The 18,400-nt window shown below is 38.7% G+C and overlaps 1 protein-coding gene across 1 annotated transcript in view; it reads right to left on the bottom strand.

Annotated features, from left to right (window-relative positions):
• The window catches only part of GRIP1 (glutamate receptor interacting protein 1), a 757,962-nt gene that overhangs the window by 715,619 nt on the left and 23,943 nt on the right, over positions 1 to 18,400 (bottom strand). The gene's annotated exons all lie outside the window — the stretch shown is intronic.

Below are 18,400 nucleotides of genomic sequence, written 5' to 3'. Positions count from 1 at the left end.
TCATTTAGTCCAGGAGATCCCTTCAAAAGATATGGCTGAAAACTTATGCCAATTTTTGAAAGGGTTCATCTCTACTCAACTATTAGCATAAAATCCTCTCTGTAGGAATAAGTAAAAAGGGCCAGGCACAGTGCTTCACGCCTGTAATACCAGCACTTTGGGAGGCCGAGGCAGGCAGATCACTTGAGGTCAGGAGTTAGAGACCAGCCTGGCCAACGTGGTGAAACCTCATCTCTACTAAAAATACAAAAAAAAATTAGTCATCTGTGGCGGCAGGTGCCTGTAATCCCAGCTACTTGTGAGGCTGAGGCAGAAGAATTGCTTGAACCTGGGAGGTGGAGGTTGCAGTAAGCTGAGAGCTCACCACTCCAGCCTGAGTGACAGAGTGAGACACCGTCTGAAAAAAAAAAAAAACAAAAAAAAAAAACCCACACACACAGAGAATAAGCAAAAAGAACAATCACACAGCCTGTGAAAAAAACTGCAATGTGGAAAACAGGAACGTTATTAAAAACTAAGATAACAGGAAACTTAAAATTCTGTTTGAATTTATAATTATTTTGTCTTCTAGGCAAGTTTACACTTTGGCCTTCTGTTTCCATAGAAATATGAGATAGAATAAATAAACATGCATTACAGAGTCAGTCCTTTCATATGTTCATTACCTTTAGTATCTCCTCATGGACTTGAATTTCTAAGGACTTGAATTTCTATTGCCACAGGTTTGTATCTCCCCAGGGTTTAACTCACAATTCCTACACCTGCCACCAGGTGGTATCTTGGGTCATGATGGCAAGGGTCCTCAGCTAGGTTTACCCCAAGTGTGGATAAATGGAAGATAACAGGATCCAGGCAACAAGGCACAATATATTTAAAATAAATAAATAATTTATTAAAATTAAAAGCATAAATTTTTAACTAACTCTTAATTATCATGTATAACAGTGCTTTCTCAGCACTTTAAAGTGAATTCTCAAAATACTCCTAACTAGCCAGTGGTGTTCATTTTCCTCGGGGTTTTTTTTTTTTTCTTTTTTTCGAGTTGGAGGAGTGAAAGTGCATAGTCACAGTGCTTCTTCAGCAGCATGAATCTCTCTGCTCTATTTTCCCAATTAGGAGGTTAACTCCCTACCGGGGCTGCTTCACTCTTGTCTACTCCCTGAATACTGCCTATAATGCAATTTAATTTTCATTGAATTACTTAAGATTATTTATTGAAAACCTTAGATGCTCTCTGTCAACTATGCTCTTTGTTTTAAAAAAGTGTTTTTTTAAAAAGTTCTTATTTTAAAACATTGAAAAACATAAAGAAGAAAATTAATGCCATGCCTAATCTCACTTTTCAAAGATAACACCATTAAAAGCTCCTATAATTTTCCCCATAGTTCTCATGTTCTATATTTTCATCCTTTTGTTGGGAAAATTTTTTCTCAAGCTTGTTTTCTACTTCATTATTTTGACCTTCCACAGTGTCCCATTTTCTATTCACTCCTCTACAAAGGTTTTCTAAATGAGGTTAATCACAGTATCTCCTCCCTCATAAGGTTGTCCTAAGGATTAAGCGAGTTAAAACATGTAGGCCCTTAGAACAATGCCTATTACCTAGTAAGTAATCAATAAATATTAGCTCCTGTCATTATTTCTATTGAAGCTAGCTTTCCAGCTTTTTGGCTGTCTGTAATCCTTCTTCTTCTTCATTATCCTGATGGCCTATTTAGCTGACTGCAGTCTCCCACATGTTAACATGCCCTCAAGTGCTGTTGAAAGCAGAAAAAAATATTTTCTAAGATGATCTCATATCTCATGGTCAATCTATTACAGAGGAAACAACTCCTCAGAAGCCCCAGAAAAATGGTGATCCCTTTCTTTTGAATAACATAATCTCTTTAAGTACCCATGAGAGAGCCTTATTTTATGACAAAATAATTCCCTAATAGAGTTGTGCAGAATGTGTTGTGAATTCCCATCCGGATCTTGATTTGTTTGTCTGTAGTTTTTTGTTGTTGTTGTTTAAAACTGGGTCTCACTCTATCATTCAGCCTGGAGTGCAGTGGCGCAATCACAGCTCACTACAGCCTCGACCTCCAGGGCTCAAGTGATCCTCCCGCCTCAGCCACCTGAGTAGCTGGGACTATAGGCACACACCACCACAAAAGGCAACAGATCTTTCTTAAACAAACATTCTTGTCTGGACTGAAAGGAGAGCAGAGAGGAGGGGAAGATATCAGTAAGGACATCCAACAGCTTGCAGGGACCAGTGAGCGCCTCAACTTCCAATGTGGATGCTATTCCTTGGGAAATGCTGTTTTCCAAAACCTCTGCCTGATGTGGCACCCACACCGAGAGCAACCTGCAGCGCTTTCCTATCATCACACCTGGACCTTGGCTTGTGATAACTGTCTGTGCAGGAAGCAAATGTCAGAGGCACCTTATGTAGCTGTTGAAATCCAAATGCAGCCAGCCACCTACCAGTCCATCCATCCATTCATTCATTCCATAAATATTACCTACTGAGTGTCTAATATGGACAAAATGCCATGTAAAATACTAAGGCTATAATGATGTGCAAAACCAGATACCATCCTGTCCCTGTAGAGTTCATAGTCTAACAGGCAAGACAAATACTAAATAAATCAGCATCAAACTGACTGTGTGATTAGAAATACAGAGTGCATGAAAGCATAGATCTTTGATGATGCCTAAGCAAATAAGGAAGGAGCCAAAGTCTTCATAACAATTAGGAATTAACTAGAAAAGAGGGGCAAGAAGAATATCAAGGCAATAGAACTAGTTCAGGGCCATTGGTGCACATAAGGTCACTGTGGCTGCCATCCAGAAGGCATGGCATGACAAGAGTCTGGAGAGATGGAGGGGTCCATGTTCTGGACATCTGCCTCGACCTTAAAAAAAAAAAAAACAGTTGAAACCCCTAGAAGCATTTAAGCAAAGGAATCACATGACCAGATATGCCTCTTGAAAAGATCATTGAAGTCTAGTGATGAGAAGGAACTGGAAGAGGGCAGATGGATGTGGGTGGATCCAGGAGGCAACTCAATCTCCAGATGTGTAGGTAGCATACATACTCACCAGCTGACCCTCAATCCACCCTCACCTCCAAACACTGTGTCTCTCTGGTCACCTGGATATTTTCTGGACCCAACATTATCTTCCAGGGGGAGGCATTCTCGGATGTCCTTCAATCTGGATCCACTGAGGAAACCCTATCAAAAATTCCCCTCACTTTCAGTTTTCAAAGGGACTGTCTCCATCCCTGGTTTCTCTTATTAATACTGATTTCCCCTCCTATTATATCCTTTTAGCAATTCCACTGGTAATTTGGGGAGAACTGGGGTTTGTGCTCACATCATCCACCAAACCCAGAGGTTTCAAATATTGCTTTCTAAAAACTGAACATTAAAATTAAAGAACAGTGTTTGAATAGAAGGACTTTTAAATAGATATATTTTTAGTAGTTTCTTCGCGAGCATATTTTGGATTGAATGGATACCTGTAATTATATTAGCAATTTTCAGCATTCATATAAGTAGAAATTGTGAAAAGATTGCTGGAAAAGGAAACAGCGTCCGTGCCCATATTATTTAGTATAATGCAGATTATAGCTAGCATGTCCTATAGACGTTTATGAATAGTTTTAAGAATCCTTTTTATTCAATAGCTTCTGCCTCTTCAATATCTTTTACTAATAAGATTAAATGCTGTGATTCTCTCTCCCTTTTTCTCTGTTTTTAGTAGCAATGATTTAAGAAGTAATAGATCTCAAAATCAGACAGCAAGGAGCACTCAGGGGAATCTCTGTGGTAACTGTATACTACAGTCCTAGGAAATGTACTGTTTTACATTTTATCATACCAGCACTTTACAAATCAATTTTTAAATTAATTAGTCAAGAGCATTTGTGGAGAACACTGGTTATAAAATTTCTCAAATTTTTGTAGTTGTTATTTATTGCAGCATCTAAGCACTAGAGACTTTGCCACCCTGAAGTCAACAATGAGATTCATCAGTATTATAATTTTATAAACATGAAGTCTTGGGCTTTAATACTTAATAGGTTTACGTAAAGTTTGATAGAGATGAAGCTGAGGCTGGAGAATCACTTTAGGCCAGGGGTTCAAGACTAGCCTGGGCAAAATAGTGAGACTGTCTCTACAAAAAAAAATTAAAAAAATTTTTTAGATAGGGTCTTGCTCTGTCACCCAGGCTGGAGTGCAGAGGCATAATCTCAGCTCACTGCAACCTCCACCTCTCAAGCTCAAGCAATCTTCTTACCTCAGCCTCCCGAGTAGCTAGCATGCCCAGCTAATTTTTTGGAGTTTTGTTGTTGTTGTTATTGTTGTTTTGCAGAGACGAGGTTTTGCCTCGTTGCCCAGGCTAGTCTTGAACTCCTGGGCTCAGCGATCCACCTTGCCTCAGCTTCCCAAAGTACCAGGATTACAGGCATGAGCCATTGCGACTGGCCAAAAAAAAAATTTAAAACTGGTCAAGCATGGTGGCGCATGCCTGTAGTCCCAGGTACTTTGGAGGCTGAGGTGGGAGTTTGAGCCCAGGAGTTTGAGGTTGCAGTAAGCTTTGACTGTGCTATTGCCCTCTAGCCTAGGCAACAGAGCAAGATCCTGACTCAAAAAAAAAAAAAAAAAAAAAAAAAAAAAAGGTCAAATAATGAACTTTTGGTAAATCCAGAAGTAAAGCTGATACATTTTTATTATTAAACCAAAATCTTGGCAATGATATAACATTACTTTGACTTTTCCAACTATTTTTGAATAAAAATCCTTCAAAAGCAATAATGGACACGTGCTAGTCATATTGATGGAAACTTTAGTGATACAGCAGGCAATATCTAGCAATGGTGTTTCTATTTTAGTTTTTTTTTTTTTTGTATTTTTGTATTTGAAGACATTAAAGTTCTTCAAATAGGAACTGCTTAGATGTTTTTATCTACTAATTTCCAATAAAAATAATATTGAAAAAATCAAAATCTACCTAGAATCTTACTATAAACATTCCCTAAGACATCAAAAGATAATTGCCATAGGGAAATATAAGTTATTATCAATAAAGACATGCACAGGGAGGTAAATTTTAAGGCAAAATACAGATACATCCCCGTCCAGCACAGATTGAGATGCACCCATCTCTTTGTGGTACCATAACTCAGGCAATGAGGTCTGTACAAGAAAGACCAAAAATAGCCATTTAACACAACTTTTTATAATCAGATAGAAACAAGTTTCCAATTTGGAATTGTACTTTTAAAGTATTATTTTCTCTCTCTGATTCATAAAATTCTGTTCCACTATTTCCTATACTCCCTCAATAATAAATATTAAAATGAAGCAGTTAAGCCTCAGGTTTCACCAAACCTTCTGAAAACAGCAGATAAAATAAATGTAAATTACCTGCTTCTAACCGTGAAAAAGTGCAAGGATGAGTTTATTTAATTTTAACCCCCTATCATTTCTAGTTTATTTGTTTTACCAAAAACATTCTCTTTAGCCCAAGCTGCATAAGGGCAAGTGGGGCAAGTACTTAGGGTGTCAGCTTTTAGATTCTCAGAGGTTTGAAGGAGAAGAAATATGGACAACAACAAAGTTAGGTAGATGCCTAACTACTAAAAATTTCTTCCTGTCATTTTTCTCAAGCAACTGCTTGGTTAGCTGTTTTCTGAAGCCCAGAGCTGGAGCTGACAGGGATTATAATTTCAATTTCTTTGTACATATATAACCACCAACCACACAACAGGTAAAGTAATAGATACATGTTCAATGAATATTTCTTGAAGGAATGAATGATTCAAGAGAAAGAATGTCACAAAATCAGTGCTTAGTTTCCCAACAGACGTTTCTGGGACGTCTGGGTTGGCAGGAAGCTGCTTGTCCACTTCCTCATTTCTTATAATCTGCACTACATCCCAGTTACTAGAAGCTTCTAATGGTGAAAGCCAAAGACTAAACACTGTTTCAGACTCATCCTCTACACTGTAGAAGCCTTCTCAAAGCAAACTTCTCTTAACTTCTGTGATGCTAAACTACACAAAATCCTGTTCCTGTATCTTCTGCCACATCCTCATACTTTCACTGACTTATCTTCCTCTTTTTTATCACCCAAAGACAATCACACCTAAGGGTATATCCTGGCCTTCCTCACAAGGCACCATCTTCCACTATTACCCATTCTCAAAATGTCAGAAATCGCTCTTCTTCAGATGACTCCAATATCTCTAATCCTTTATCACTCTCTTGACCTCCAGATCCAATTCTCAGGGGCTTTCTCTGCCTCTTTACCACCTTGATAATGTACTATGACCACACACTCCACAAAGCAATCCTGAACCCATTATCTTTCCATTCACCTGACCCCTCTCTCTATCCCTATTAAGGTCTTCAGACACCCATACTGAAAACCTCAGGATTATCTTTTATTCCTTCCTCTTTTTTATTTACCTACATCAAATCAAATGTCTATTCCTGTGCACTTTGCCTCTCTCGCCTCTCCTTTTTTTTAATCTCCTCATCTATTATAAATTATTCCAGTCTTACTTGCTTTTGTCTTCTTTTGTTTGGGGTTTTCATTTTTTAGTCTATCTCCAACTGCTTCCCATTGAGATTCTACCCTTTCATCAACTTGATTATTAAAGACTCCAAACATACCCTGTATCTTCCTTCCTCCATGCCTTTGGGCCATGCTGTTCCCTTTGTTTTGTATGCCCTTCCAACATCTCTGTGGACTGCTGTCCTGTCCACGTTTAGGGATACACTTCAGATAGGATGCTCTCCATAAAGCCTTTCCTAATTTTCCCCACCAGACATGGTATATTTTCCTTTGAAATCTATAGACTTTTTGTTGTCTTAGAAGATAGTATATTTCTCATGCCATCTCCTACTATCCTGCAGGCTTTTTGAAGACAGGAAATCATAGTTATTTTTCTTTTCCCTGTAGAACTTTGCACATGAACAGAATTCAATATTTGTGTATGTTTGTATATATACATTTATTCTCCCCTCATCTTGTTCCAGAAAGGATGTGTAGTCACTCAACAAATATTTGTTAAAATGCCTAGGAAAATCTATGGCCTTTATGCTTCTATGCTAACTGCCTCCAATTTCCTTACTCTTACCTACAATAATAGACCCTCTTTAATGTTGTTAAATACTTATTCATTCTAATATTTCAAATCAAATTAACCTAAAAGGAGTTTTCATTCCTAATCTTTTCCCCTACTTCTTTCTGAACATCTATACCAGGAATTCTCAACCTCAGCACTACTGACATTTTGGACCAGATAATTCTTTGTTGATGGGGAAAGGGACTTTCCTTTGCATTATAGGACACTTAACAACATCTCTGGCTACTACCCATTAAATGCAATCACACGCTCAGTTACGACAACCAAAAATGTCTGTAGACATTACCAAATATACCTTGGAGGTGCAGGATGTCAGGGAATTGCCTCTGGTTGAAAAGCACAGATCTCAATCAGAACTGTCACACAGAAATAAAATGAAAGGTTCAAATGGAAGCAACATGTGTAATTTTAAATATTTCAGGAGCTACATTAAAAAGATAAGAAGCAGATTAGTTTTAATACTTTATTTAACATTTCCAAAATATTATCATTTCAACAGGTAACTGATATAAAAATTATTTAAATAATTTACATTCTTTTATCTTACTAGCCTTTGAAATCCAATGTGCATTTTATATGTACAGCACATGTCAGTTCAAACTAGTCACATTTCAATTTCTTAATAGCAAAATGTGGCTAGTAGCTACGGGTATGGGTTGGACAGCTCAGATCCAGACAGTTTTTCCTAGGCTGAGAACTCACTTTTCAAGAAAAATAAAGAAACCTCTTTCTTGCCCCCTAATTATTCCTAGCTATAATCAAACATAGTGAGATTCAGGAGGAGACATAAACCCAGAAATTTCCAATGTGATGGGTGGTAGGAGATCTGGGATCAAAGGGTACATGTATATAATTTTTAAAAAGACAAATTAAGAAATGGCTGTAAGATAATTCTACTCCACTTGCTCTGCATATTTGATCATTAGGTCATATAGAGATGTCAGGTTTTACTTTCTGTCGACACCCGAAATTCTCACCCCAGTAATAATATACATCTGTATACCTACACAAGGAGTTCTCACAGTGTGCACAAAAACAAAGTAATGTTCATTAAGTATGGACCTCTCTCAAGTTTCCCCTGGGTCACACATCACAGAAGTGGCAGAGAAGTGTGTTCCAATCTTCTCATTCTAGCCCCTGCACTCTACAAATGATGAAACTGGAGTCTAAAACAAGACTGAAAACTGGCCTGAGATTTAGAGCTCATCAATGGAATTCTAAGACAGAATCCAAGTTCTCCAAGTCCTGGTACCAAGTTCTCTCACCCACCCCATCCTAGCTTGCAACTTTCAAGGAGTAACTTCACCTCTTGAACCATTGGTTGTCTCATATCTATAACAGAAACAATGATATCTCCTTCATACGTTGTTGTGAGAATTACCTTAACTGAATTAATGTATGTAAAAAATATCAGGCAGTGTTCCTGTCATCCTAAATGTTTGTTGAATCTGAAAAGACTAACACATAATAGAACCAGGGAAAGATAGAAAGCAACTTGGAGATTTATTTTAATCTGTGCTTATCCCTTAGGAGTTCTAAGTCTAATCTATCAAGGCTGATGAAAAATTTAAATCGTTATTTAAAGGCTGTAAAGAAAAGATTGTAAGACCCCTCTCAATATATGTTTTCAGTCAAGTCAAACTTTTCAGTCAATGTTTCAAGAACCAACAAAGAATTTAATTATTAGCTTCAAACCACCTGGGCAAAAGGAACCTGCTGGAGGGCACATTCAGCCCTTAAAGGAAAAATTCCCTTTACCTAGAACTGGGTTAGAGTCATAGCCTGCTTCCAGCACTGAAACTCACCAGCGGATGAATGAATGACTTCTATTTCCTAATCATAGTTTGCATGGCTTGACAACAGGAATATGTTCTAAGAAATGCATTGTTGTGCAAACATCATAGAGTGCATTTACGTAAAACTAGATGGTATGGCCTGCTACACACCTAGGCTACAAACCCATACAGCCTGTTACTGTATAGAATACTGTAAGCAACCATAACATAACGCTAAGTATTTGTGTATATACACATAGAAAAAGTATAATACAAATAGAATATAAAAGAAAAACTGGCACACCTGTGTAGGGCACTTGCCATGAATGCAGCTTGCAGGACTGGGCCTTAAGCCAGGTGACTCAGTGAGTAAATGATGAGTGAATGTGAAGGCCTAGAACATGACTGTACATTTTTCACACAACTGGCAAAGCAGTAGGTTTGTTTATACCAGCATCACAACAAACACATGAGTAACCCACTGTGCTATGATGCTCTGACAGCTACAACAGCCCTAGACGACAGGAATTTTTCAGCTCCATTACAACCTGTAGGACCACCATTGTTTATGCGGCCTGTCATTGACCGAAACCTCATTATGCGGCACATGACTGCATTCCACCTTTACTGGTTTGGGTAATAGGAAGGCCTAATGTGCCAATAAGATAAAAAAAAAAAAAACAATTTTTCCAAATTTGAACTTTCTCAAAAAAAGTACAAATCCATTCACTCCAGCAAATACAGCTTGCCATTACTTTCCACGTGATAACATGACCCCTTCAAGTATCTGAAAAGCATCATTAAATTATTCCTCAGCCTGATTTCCTTGGAAAGTTTAGGTATTAAGTTTCTGGGTGCTGTGGAAAGTTGGAATTTAAAAACACCTCGTACAAGTATTCTGTTGTACTTTTGTCTGATTTGAATTTAGTCCCAGTCTACTGCTGGATAAAGTGGAAAAAAAATGTGTTTCCTCCATGCAGTTCCATAAAGCTCAGACTTCGCAGAAGCTCTTTTATCTGAGGATATCCCTTTGAATTAGACACCCCATGCCTTAGCCCCCCTCAGCAGGGTGTGCATGGAGGAGAGTTCACTGTTTGGAATTCAGTCCCTCAAGTTAGGGAACAAAGTCTGAATCTGCCTGTCCTTCAGGACACAATGAAACAGCCAGCTGTTTACTTAGACATTTGTCTGAGTAGTATTTTATCGGGCTATTATTAGTTTTAATGTTGTAATTAGATGTGCAAATGTACCCTGAGGTATGTTTGGATGGGAACATCATACAAATCAGAACTGACAATGATGAACACAGCTGCATTTCTGCCAGTGATTAGGCATTTAAATAAGTGCCCATGATGCGTTTGCAGGAAAATGTGATCACATGGAGTGGAGAGGTTAGCAATGATATGAGGCTGCCAAGGGGACATCAAAAATACATAAAAACAAAAGAGAGAGTGAATAAATTAGATTCCACTTGGAAATTGCTAACTTCTCTAACCACCATATCTAAAATAGCCTATCCTCCATTACTATTCCCTAACCTAGCCTTTATATTCTACACATCATTTATCTCATCCTGACAAATTATCTATACACATGCATTTTTAACTTCTTAGTGTTGTACCTCCTTCCCAACAGAGTAAGCTCTAAAAAATGAGGAACAATGCTACACCCTCAGCACTAGGAGCAGCACCTACTTCCACGAAAGAATAAATTCTAAAAAAAGTATCGCTGAATAAATAAATCAGTTGCAACATGCACTGGAAGGTTGATGTAAATATGACTTCTCTTCATCTAAAATTTACATTAAAATTGTTTCATATTTACAGTAGGATGACATCAGGTTCATCACCATTGTTTCATCATTGCAACCAGAGGCTTGGGTTGGGTAGGTGATTTATCCAGAGTCTTAAAATTAGCTTGAACTCGGCCGGGCGCGGTGGCTCAAGCCTGTAATCCCAGCACTTTGGGAGGCCGAGACGGGCGGATCACGAGGTCAGGAGTTCGAGACCATCCTGGCTAACACAGTGAAACCCCGTCTCTACTAAAAAATACAAAAAAAGCTAGCCGGGCGAGGTGGCTGGCGCCTGTAGTCCCAGCTACTCGGGAGGCTGAGGCAGGAGAATGGCGTAAACCGGGAGGCGGAGCTTGCCGTGAGCTGAGATCCGGCCACTGCACTCCAGCCTGGGCGACAGAGCGAGACTCCGTCTCAAAAAAAAAAAAAAAAAAATTAGCTTGAACTCATCGACAAAAAAACTTAGTAGCCGAGTTTGCATTTCATGATAACTTCTATGAAGGTAACCATTCTGAGAACAGATCACCGTTCTTTCTTACTTACCTTAATTACTTCTATATGAGCATAATCATAAATAATAATACAGAATAAGGATGTCTTTTTTTTTTTTTTAGACAGAGTCTCACTCTGTCGCCCAGGCTGGAGTGCAATGGTGATCTCCAGGCTGGAGTGCAATGAGATCTCGGCTCACTACAACCTCTGCCTCCTGTGCTCAAGAGATTCTCCTACCTCAGCCTCCTAAGTAGCTGGGATTACAGGTGCCCACCACTATGCCTGATCTTTTTTTGTTTTTGTTTTTGTATTTTTAGTAGAGACAGGATTTCATCATGTTGGCCAGGCTGGTTCGAATTCAAGTGATCCGCCTGCCTCCGCCTGCCTCCGCCTCCCAAAGTGCTGGGATTACAGGCGTGAGCCACTGCGCCCAGCCAGAATAAGGATGTCAACACTTTTATACCTTCAGAGCCCTCCTTGTTGTGACTTCACACTTAAGTCTCTTTAATACACTGCTGGCCCCTGAAAGTTTCAAATTACTAAACCTACCCATTCAGGGCTTCTAGGATCCTTTCTATTTACCACATCAAATACTGAAGACCTGACTTCACAACATCTCCAAGTTGCCTCTCAACCACCTCCTGCCCCTATATTTCTTCCAAATTATAAAAATATGAATTCAAAGATATAAACATACCAAGAAACATTACATATATTTCTTGAAGCATGAAAACCCTGTGTGAGTCCCTGACAAGTGTCTAAGTCAGTATGGTTTGGGGAATACGCACGTATATGTAAATACTACACCAATGATTTCCGAATAAAAATATGATACTCAAATACTAAGGTTATACTAACATAACGTAATCTTCCTTTGGAGATTCAGAAGCCAATTCTTGAAGTGCCTGGAGGGCATTTTTTGAAAATGCTTTCTCAACTAAAGCATTTCAAATTCTACATATATTGCTATAAAAAATACATTATTTAAGCTTTTAGATTTTGAATAAATAGAATTTTACAGCATTTTGACGAAGAGGAGTTATGATATTCATCATACTGAAGCAAAAGCAGACATAAAGAAAATGAGCTGTATTTCAAGCAAAAACAGTTAAATTAGGTATTTATCATTTCTTTATATTAAAAAAGAACTAAATCTAGGTCCTAAATCATTAAAAGCATAATTCCATTTGTCATGGGTTATAACCAGAAAAGTTTATTCAATCACTTGTTCTCAAGCAAAATGTTAAGGTTATAAACTTTATTCTGTATTATATGTAGTCAGTCAGTGGGACATTAACCTAGACTATAGTGTGTTTGGTCTAGATTACTTGAAAGTAGACCAGTTTCAACTTAACACAGAATTTTCTTTTAAAAAACTTTTAATCCCAGGGAGGGGGGGTGTGATTAATAGGACTAAAACTACTTTAAACTATGCATTATCCTAAACATACTGAAATTGGTGAAAACTACTTATCAACTTCAAATATTCAAGCTGATGACATACATAAGTTATCCACATGATCTACACCGGCTATCTGATGTCTATAACTGTTGTCTGACTATCCCATACTGAATCAGCTTGTGAAGGACTAACCAATGACTTTTAAAGCTTCCTATGTTGTTCCTAAAAGCAGAAGGACTTCCAAGGAGAGTCCACAGAAGGCAGACAGTGGAGAAAGGGAAGAAATTGAGCAGAAACACTGGAAGAAGCCCCAGTAAGGACGTGGGCAGGATCCTGACAGTTTTCCAGCCCATCCATTCTTGTGAGCCAGCTCCATTCCCACTGCCACATTCCACAAGGTATCTCTGAATTTTTATAATAAATTCTCTCTTTTAAACTGAATTCCAATTGGTGTTTGTGGCTTGCTATAAAAACCCTTGACTACTAAAAAAGTACACCCCCTCCTCAGAGTTTCACAATATACATTAAAGAAAATCATCTGAGAACTTCCACAGGAGTTTTGAAACTTAGTACACCAGTGAAATGTTTGGTTGTTTTTTGTTTGTTTGTTTGCCTAATGTCTACTAACTGCCTTTCAGTTAGTGCTCAGAGTCCCTTTTAAAAACTAATGACGTTTACATTTATATAAGCTTAACATGTGATTTCTCAACTAAAACATTTCAAATGTAACCTCAAAACATGATTGTGAGAGGAAAGATTTGAGGAAAAAATTCCAGAAATTTTATCACTCAGGCATCTGCCCATTCCATCCGAGCAAAGGCAGATTCTATACAAATCAAAAGGGAATGTTTCCCCTCATAATTAGTTCAATAGCCACAAATACACATTTTATCTTAGATGATCTACAATTGACTTTTAAAAATATGATCAATCAATAACTTAGTGTAGCATGACTCTGTACTCACTGCAGATCAATACCATACACATGCCCTAAAGTACTAGGCAAGGCCTAAATATGTACCATAGCAATATGACCAAACTCATTCCCAAATCCCTATATGTAATAAGAAATAGTCACAAATAATACACACACACACACAGCATTTATTCCCAAAACAATTTTAAAATGAAAAAAACAGAGGTCTTGAAAATCTAAGTTATAAATAAACTTACTGAAAACCAGGAGTGAGACAGATTTTTGTTTGGGGTCAGGTGGAATATTATATTTTTGACTATTTGGGAATTTCACCAAAGCACAGCTGGCAAACACACCGTTTGAATTCAATTACTGCTTAAATACCATGCTTATCCTCAGACATCTGAGGAACAAGTTTAGGTAAAAGAAAACAGGCCTTGAGTCTTTTTCACATTCCACATACTATCAGAAATGGGCACACACGCAAAAAAAAATTCTAAATAGTGACTCTTCCATTAAAAGTATATGAGATGAAAATAAATTTGTTTCAGATAGGATAAAAGGAAGTCAGACTAGCCACACAGTCAGTAGGAATTTTGGTTCTAACACTGGAAATGAATTCTGCACAGCTGGGCTCTCTAACTCTATTTAAACTATAGCCAGTATGGGTGCTAGTCAAAAGTCAATTAAGGCCAAAAGCTCCATTCCCAGAAAGAGTACTGCAACATTGGTTCTGTACCATCAGGTGTAATTCAAAAGAGTCTCATAATAATAATGACTGCTTCATAAAGACGCCTGTCCAGAACCCCAGCTGCCTGAAACATTATGAGGAAACTTCTTTCTAGATAAATGAAAACCTTTCAGCACTAAAGCATCTTACTGATTTTCCAAGGGATCCTTGCATTGCACAGTTCTAGGCCTTCTTGAGTGGTCAAAACCTGATTTGTACTCCTGGTGACTCATTATAAATAACAATTATCATATTGTGTCAAATGGTCTTTGGTAGGAAAAGATGTTTTAAATTTATACTAAATGGACCTCAGTTGTGGCATATTTTAGGTTTGTGTTTGCTTTTATTAAGCTTCTTTTCCACTTAGTCTAGTCAACCAGGTATTACTTCTAACTACTTTCAAGCTGTTCACTCTCCTCCCCCTTTCTAATTGAAAAATCTCTCCTCCAGGCCCACTTTCTAACTGATAGCCTCTACACTGCTCTCATCTTAGAAACCAGTGTTTCAAGTAAGAGCACAAAGGCCTCTATGCCTTTTTCACATACTTTCTGGTTATTAGCTGAGTTTCAGAGAGTTGAGAGATAATTATACTGCCTGTAGATCCCTCGCACTGCCCACCCCCAAAGTGTCATGGGTGAGCTCTGGCAGCGTGTGGGCAGGTCCTACTCCAGCAAGTTGCTGAAGTAATCCTCCACTCAATAAGAGAAAGTATCTGTCTCAAACTCAGACACAAGGTGCATATGTTTTAATTTCTGTTTCTTAGTCTAACAATAACATTTTCAAGTGATCCTTCTGAGCCTTGTCCTAGAATTCTTCCCACAAAGACATAAATCCTTCTTAAAATCAGTGTAGCGGAAAGAAGCCACGAGTTCAGTAAACAACTTGCAGTCACAGAGAGCTCTTAGAGACTCGACTTAGCTGTCCCTTCATGAGACACCTAATTTGTCATTTACATGTTTAGACAGGGAGGTAAGAAACACGAATCCCAGCCCCACATTTCCTTCCTGTGTGACCTTGAGCATGTAACTAATCCACTTCATTCCTAAGGTTTCCTCAGCTGGGGAATGGAGATACCCAACTGACAGAGATAATAAAAAAATTGAATGAAATTATGTTTGGAAAGAATGTTGCACAGGGCCTGGCAGTCAGAATGTGCTCAATAAAGGTTGGTTACTGTCATGGTTAGCTCTGAGTCAATTTGGCTGGACCACAGTGCCCACCCATATACTCAGTCAAACATTTTTCTGGATGTTTTTATGAAGATGTTTTTTGGCAGGGGCTGAGATTTGCATTTAAATTGGTGCACTGAGTAAAGCAGATTGTCCTCCCTGGTGTGGGTGGGCCTCACCCAATCAGTTAAAGGTCTTAATGGAACAAAAACTGACCTCCCCCAAAAGCAAGGGGGAATTCCACCAGCAGACTGCCTTTGGACTCAGACTTCAACTCTTCCCTGAGTGTCCACCCTGCAGGCCTGCCCTATTGGATTTTTGGACTCATCTACATAATCCACCCTGTAAACTACTTCCTTAAAATCAATATCTCTCTCTCTCCCTCTCTCTCTCTATACATACACATTTATACATATATGTATATACACACACATATATATGCACATATATTTATGCATGTATATACATATATTTATTTATGTGTGTATATACACATATATTATGTGTGTATATACACATATATATGGAGAGAGAGAAAAGAGAGAGAGAGATGGTTCTGTTTCTCTGGAGAACTCTACTACAGTTACTTTTATTATTATTTATAATCATCATCATTACTACACTATTAAATCCAATGCACTTGGCTTCCTCTAATTTCAACTACAAAGGAGACAGAAAGGAAGACATAATTTCCTCAAATGTCTTTAATCAAAAAAGGAGTGGGTGATCCTCAGCAAAATCAGACATCAGTAAATGCCTCAAAGTAGTTCATCTAGCAGATAAGTATGTCTTGGTGTCACTCTAGACCCATTTGTAAGTATTGTAAATAAATCTGACAACTTTTTTTGGAGGGGGGAGCTTTTTTTAGAAGAAATTTTATGAAAGAAAAGCCACAGCACACACACACACACAAAAAAAACCTGTAAATAGAAATTGTTTTATATATTTTAATGCTGCATTTGTATAGGCTGTAAGTCTGTAAGTTCCTTGATGGCATATACAAACCCATAGTAATGTTAACCACATAATTATTCACTTATTGCTGCTATGGTTTGGGAATTTGGGAATGTGTCTCCCAAATTTCATGTGTTAGAGACTTAATCCCCATTGCAACAGTATTAAGAGGTGGGGTCTTTAAGGGCAGATTAGCCCATGAGGACCTCACTCTCATGAATGAATTAATGCTGTTACAGCGGGACTGAGTTATAGCAGGGGTGGCTTCCTGATAGAAAAGGATGCGTTCAGCCCCCTTCCCCCTCCCGTCTAGTGCAGTGTCGCCACGTGATGCCTTCTCCCATGAGATGACTCTCACCAGATGCAGCCTCTCCATCTTGAACTTCCCAGTCTCCAGAGCTGTGAGCCAAATACATCTCTTTTCTTTATAAATTACTCGTGTTGGGGATTCTGTTACAGCAACAGAAAACGAACTAAGACAACTGTCTACTGATTTTGTAGGCATATGCTTATGAGACAGGGTTTTGCTCATGAAGCCATCATAAAATGAAACCCGTAGGGCCGTGCGCGGTGGCACACGCCTGTAATCCCAGCACTTTGGGAGGCCGAGGCAGGCGGATCACGAGGTCAGGATATCAAGACCATCCTGGCTAAACACGGTGAAACCCAGTCTCTACTAAAAATACAAAAAATTAGCCAGGAGTGCTGATGGGCGCCTGTAGTCCCAGCTACTCAGGAGGCTGAGGCAGCAGAATGGCGTGAACCCGGGGGCCCGAGCTTGCAGTGAGCCGAGATCGTGCCACTGCACTCCAGCCTGGGCGACAGAGCGAGACTCCGTTTCAAACAAACAAATAAAAAAAATGAAACTCCTTTTTCTATATAAGGTAATAAAGCAACTTCATACATTTGAAGTATGAAATTTTCCATAATCACTTTTCATATTTTCTTCAGCAGAAGGTCAAAGGATATCCAAAATCCCTGTAATTTCATTCTATTTCAACTCACAGGATACAAATATCCTTATTTCTCTGCCAGGCATTTTTTTTCTTAACTTGTTCATGTCTCATTGCTTATGTGTCCTAAATTTTCAGTCTCTTACTTGGTATTTGAATTTAAATTATCTTTACATTTTTAATCTTCAGAAACAAAGCTCCATGAGAGGGCCAGGTTGCCAGTCATCAAGAGGCCAGGACTGAGGACAATTTAGTAGTGAGAACAATTAGAACAGTACCAGATTAGAAGTAGAGACTGAAGGGACAACTCTGATGGATGGGTGTGTATCATGACTGTGAGTCATCAGGATAAGAGCAAAGCCAGAGCAGTGGGAACCAGGACGGAGTTAAGCACAAGGGTTAGACTTTAAAGTATGAGTGTCCAGAGGAACAGGAGTACAATACATCTTCCGTGCAACTTGCAACCGAGTAAGCAGAGAGGAGCTTCACATGGGACAAATGGACTTGTCCACATGACAGCACAATTTGGAATGACAAAGGATCCCAGGGTGGTGCCATCTGCCTGCAGCCCTGGCTCTAAATGGCCTGGAGAGTGTGAGTAGATAAGGGCTGGCAGTTGTGTGCTGTTCACTGACAAAGGCCAAGGCTGGCTCTGCAGGTGCAAGGGACTGCAGGCGAGAGTGAGGTCCTCTGGGGAGCCCTTGCAGTTCTATTGCCATCATTGAAATTGATGTAGCACCTACTCTTCCTTTGGTTTTCATCCTCCTGAAAGCCATGAATTAAGTATTCATCTTTATTACACAGAATTCTCTTATGGAGCATACTGATAGGAGGAATCGCTAAACTCTGGAAAAAGTCCTAAAGTCTGTTATTAGGACTTGGGAAGGATCTGAAAGTCTTCCCAGCTTCATTAAAACTATAACCGTTCAGCTCCCAAATATCATTTTTCTTCTGAGACCTCAAAAGTGATCTACAGCTCTTAACCAAAAGCAAAATACATCAATCAGCTCCTCCTAAAGATACAACCAAAAGTCTTCAGGCATAAAGTCAACGATCTTTTTCCCCATTTT

This window comes from Trachypithecus francoisi, unplaced genomic scaffold, assembly GCF_009764315.1.
Source record: "Trachypithecus francoisi isolate TF-2019V2 unplaced genomic scaffold, Tfra_2.0 Lachesis_group11, whole genome shotgun sequence".
Lineage (NCBI taxonomy): Eukaryota > Metazoa > Chordata > Mammalia > Primates > Cercopithecidae > Trachypithecus > Trachypithecus francoisi.
This window is presented reverse-complemented; position numbering and strand designations above follow the sequence as displayed.